Source organism: Microtus pennsylvanicus, chromosome 17 (genome assembly GCF_037038515.1).
Source record: "Microtus pennsylvanicus isolate mMicPen1 chromosome 17, mMicPen1.hap1, whole genome shotgun sequence".
Lineage (NCBI taxonomy): Eukaryota > Metazoa > Chordata > Mammalia > Rodentia > Cricetidae > Microtus > Microtus pennsylvanicus.
Window position 1 is genome coordinate 13,581,365 of NC_134595.1, and position 4,911 is coordinate 13,586,275.

The following is a 4,911-nucleotide window of genomic DNA, read 5'->3' on the forward strand; positions in this document are numbered from 1 at the left end:
AATAAATAAACTAATTAAATAAAAATTTAAAAAATAAAAATTAAAGACACAGCTCCAGTGTGGGTCTCTGTCTCTATCTCCATCCATCACCAGATGAAGGTTCTATGGTGGTATGCAAGATATTTGTCATTATTGCTATAGGATAGGATCATTTCAGGTTGCCTATCCTCAGCTGCCCAAGGGACTAACTGGGGACATCACCATGGGCTCCTGGGAGCCACTCTAGGGTCAAGTCTCTTGCCAACCCTAAAGTGGCTCCCTTAACTAAGAATTGTGGTTCCGTGCTCCCCTGTCCAAACTTCCTTTATCCCAATCCTCCAGTTTCCCCTAGTTCCCCCCCTTCCTTCCCTTCTAACTTTTTTCTCCCCGTCTCCCCTTACCCCCATCCCACACCACCCCCAAGATCCCAATTTTCTCCCCGGCAATTTTGTCTACTTCCCATAGCCAAGAGGATAACGATATGTTTTTCCTTGGGTTCACCTTCTTATTTAGTTTCTTTAGGTTCATCAATTGTAGTCTGAGCTCCCAAGGTCCCAATGAGGAGCAGAAGGAGGGAGAAGATGAGCAAGGAAGTCAGGACCACGAAGGGCGCACCCACCCACTGAGACAAGGGGGCTGATCTAGTGGGAGCTCACCAAGGCCAGCTGGACTGTGACTGAAAAAGCATGGGATAAAACCGGACTCTCTGAACAGGGCGAACAATGAGGGCTGACGAGAAGCCAAGGACAATGGCACTGGGTTTTGACCCTTCTTCATGTTCTGGCTTTGTGGGAGCCTAGCCAGTTTGGTTGTTCACCTTCCTAGACATGGACAGAGGGGGGAAGACCTTGGACTTTCCACAGGGCAGGGAACCCTGACTGCTCTAAGGACTGGAGAGGGAGGAGGAGAGGAGTTTGGGGGAGGGGGAGAAAGGTGGGAGGAGGGGGAGGGAAAAAGGAGGCTGGGAGGAGGCAGATACTTTGTTTTCCTTTTCTCAATAAAAAAAAAGACACAGCTCAATGGTTCCTGACCCTGCCTTTCCTCCCAAAGACCTTTTCTAGTTCAGCAGAGATGCATTTCCATAGCATGTGTCCATGGCCCCAATAGCAGACCCTGCTATCTTCCTGCTTTGCACAGGCACTTCCCATATTTCTCCTTGACACAATGTGGCTATCTAGCTTATGCGGGCCACAATATACTATGACCCTGTCCCACAGGTGGAAGGATGTCCAGAATATTAACAGCTAAATGGAGATGTAAAGATACAAAAGGAGATATTTGTTATTGTGAGACCCTCACAATGTGGGGACCAGTCATGAAAGCTAAGTCTGGGCAGGTTATCCAAAGGAAGTTCTTTACTTCCAACCATTATCACCTGGGACTCTGGTCATCAGTGAATTTAAATGGAGTCTGGAGTCTGAATAATTTACTTTGAGACAATGCCTAGCAGGCCGAGATTGCCCAAGGCCTACCCAAGAGCAGACCATTTAAAGGAAATTCCTAGCATTCCACGAACTGTAGATAGAAACACTTACCAGCAGGAACCAGGACACCCCTAGACAAAGGTCAGCCAATCAGGGGTCCTGAACCTCAGAGATTCTTCAGGATACTTTGAGAGATAAGCCAAGGCCACTCACTCTCCCATCCCCCAGAGACAGCTCTTCCTTCCTGTTTGCAGGCTTTCTCTCTCTCTCTCTCTCTCTCTCTCTCTCTCTCTCTCTCTCTCTCTCTCTCTTTCTCTCTCTTTCTCTCTCTTTCTCTCTCTCTCTCTCACTCTCTCACTCTTTTTGGGTTTTTCGAGACTGGGTTTCTCTGTTGTTTTGGAGCCTGTCCTGGAACTAGCTCTTGTAGACCAGGCTGTCCATGAACTCACAGAGATCCTCCTGCCTCTGCCTCCCCAGTGCTGCGATTAAAGGTGTGCACCACCGCCCCCTGGCTTTAGTCTCTCTTTTTTCCATCTCCCTCTCCCTACTTCTCCCCTTCCCCTGCTTCTATCTCCCCCTTATCTCTTTCTGCTCTTCTCCCCCTTTTCCCTTCCCCCTCATAATCCACCTAGTAAATTTCAACCTCACTCTGCAGGGTGTGCCTATTTATCTGTCTCTCACCTGCTGCCACCATAAGGCTCACCACTGGGGACCAGCCACCTTCAGAGACCTGTGGCATGGTCTCATGCTCTGTCCCTGCCTGGGACTGGCTGCTTTGGGACCTGCTGCCCACTGCCTGCCGCTGTTGGGATTCTTGCAGCAATTTCTAATAATCTGTTACACTCTCCCCAACCTTTACTAATATAAAATCCTATTCTAATTGAGCTCAAGACTCTCTAGTTATTCCAATACCTTGGACGTGTGGACAGAGCGAGTTTGCAAACTTGATTAAAATAAAGGCTCTTTGCATTTACATATGGGACTCAGTCTCCTTTGTTGGCTTTTGTGGGGACCCACGGATTTGGACAGAACACACCCCTCATTCTCAAAGGGATGAGAAGGAATTTCCTAGCAAAATGTTTTAAAATTAGAAACTAGCTTCACGTTCCCCTAAAGATAGTGGCCTTCCCTCCCATTTGGGAAATTCCAAAGCACAAGGACACCTGGCCACCTGGATGGTGGAGACTGCTGAAGATGGCCTGATTTAGGGGCAGGGTAGCCTTGCTTTGAAAACAAAGAACAAGCTGACTAAACAGGATGGGAAAGGGAGCAAAGTCTCCCACCCATGTCAAACCGCTGTGATGCCTTATCTTGTAGTCTATACCTTTCAAAATGCAAACCCAAGAGAGGGACTCCGAACTCCTCTCTACCTTGCTGTGATGGAGTGATGGAGACAGTTACGAACTAGTTAGTATTACACTATTTCTAAACCTTGCTTATTGCAGTCTGTGTTTCTCTGGTTTCTGGTGGTCTCTCTGGGGGTTGTAATCTGGGCACAGCAGGTATGTGACACCATGCTGAGGGCAGATGAACTGAAGGCAATTTTTACCTGGTTGTCACAGGAACTTCAGATAACCAGGAAAAAATACAAGAACTAGATCACGGATTAAAAACAGATAAAAAGTCTTTCTCCTACCAGAAAGCTGCATGATGATTCCCTTCCTTTGGAGTTTCATTCCTGAAATTTGGAACAAACTGTTGGCAATTGGATAATAACAAAGAGTAGTCATAAGGGAAAGTTGAATACTTAGAGAACAATGAGACTAGGAAAAAAGTGTTTGAACACTAATGCCATCACATCTTCCTCAATGGGCAGGTGAAAAAACCCACAGCAGCATTATTCAAAGTTGTCTCCATGAATAGCACTGGTAGAATGAATCTCTCCATGTATATAAAAAGTGGATTTATTAGACTGTCTTACAAGCTGTGGTCCAGGTAATCCAAAAATGACTGCCTAACAATAGAAATTTGAAGAATCTACTAGTTAAGTTCATGAGGCTGGATATCTCAGCTGGTCTTCAGTGTATACCAGAATTTCAAGGAAGTAAGCTCCAATGCTGGTAAAGGAATGAACTTGGTAGCCAGATCTAGGGCAAGCAGGCAAAGAGAAAGTTTTCTTTTTCAATAACGAAGAGTCCAGGAATAAAATATAAAACTTAAGGGTCTATTCCAGAAATACAGAAATGTAAAGTTGTAAGCACAAACACATTAGAGAGAGAGAGAGAGAGAGAGAGAGAGAGAGAGAGAGAGAGAGAGAGAGAGAGAGAGCTGGCAGCCACTGTTAACCTTTAAGAAACACTTTTTGCCTTAAGTGCAGACATTGTGGCAGCCACTGTGTACAGAGGTAACCTTTTAACTTTCCAGCTAGGCAGGTACTAGCAAAAAGGTTAGCTTCTAGCTATTGCCTCTATGGAACCCTCTGCTTCTATTCTTCTAATTTTTAACTGTCCCTTTATGTAACTCTACTCTCTGCCTTACATTCTCTCAGGCACAGTGAAAAGTGGCTGTGCCAGCCACTGACTTTCACAAACAATCTAAGTTAACATTCTAATGTTCTAGAAACAAAAGTTGCAAAGCTAACAATGGAACTTGACATCAAGCCTGACCTCAAGGTTGTAAAAGCTCTTTGACACACACCTGGTGCTTGACTTTACTGTAGGAAGAGGCTCCAAACAAGCCCCCAGGGCCACAGTTTCAGGAGGTGATCTCTGGCTGTGGTCATAGCTATAGGTGACAACATTTGTGTGCCCATGGTTGTTTTATTCTTTCTCTAGAGTAAAGCTTGCCTCTGGTCTAATGGATTTTGGTGGTCTATCCCAACATCACTGTGTGACCACCAAACACAACAAACATCCTTTATATATGTAGGTGACTACCAGAAAGTGTGATCCAGATTTAAGGCAGATCTTATTCTTTGTCTCATTGGTTCTTTTTGCTGTTGTTGTTGTTGTTGAGACAGGGTTTTTTTGTGAATCCCTGGAATTCATTTCTGTAGATAAGGCTGGCCTCACATTCCAAAAATCTGGCTGTTGTACCCTTCAGAGTGCTGGGGATAGATGTGCACAAACAACCAAGCATCTGAAGGTGGATATTGCCTCAAATGATCCAGATTAAAGACAGGTCTTTAATTTCAAAACCTTTAGAACTATCCCTCATCGGTGTGCCCATTGGGTTTTAGTTAATTCCAGATATAGTCGATATGACTTCCAAGATTAGCCATCACAACAGTGAAGACAAAGAAATGAGAAAAATTGTTACCTGCAGGTGGCAGGGAAAGCATGGGAGTTATTTCCAGAACAATGCTTTTCAAAACAAAGGAAGCATGTGGATTTGACTAAGGGAATCTCTACACATTTATATGGAGTTCCATCTATTCCTAAGCAGACTCAGATAACAAACCCGTTTTTGAACATGACGACAATGTAAAAACAGGACATTCTCACGGCAAAGTCATGTAGAAACATATAAATTATAAAAATGATGTAAAGAAATGCCTCTGGCATGTTCA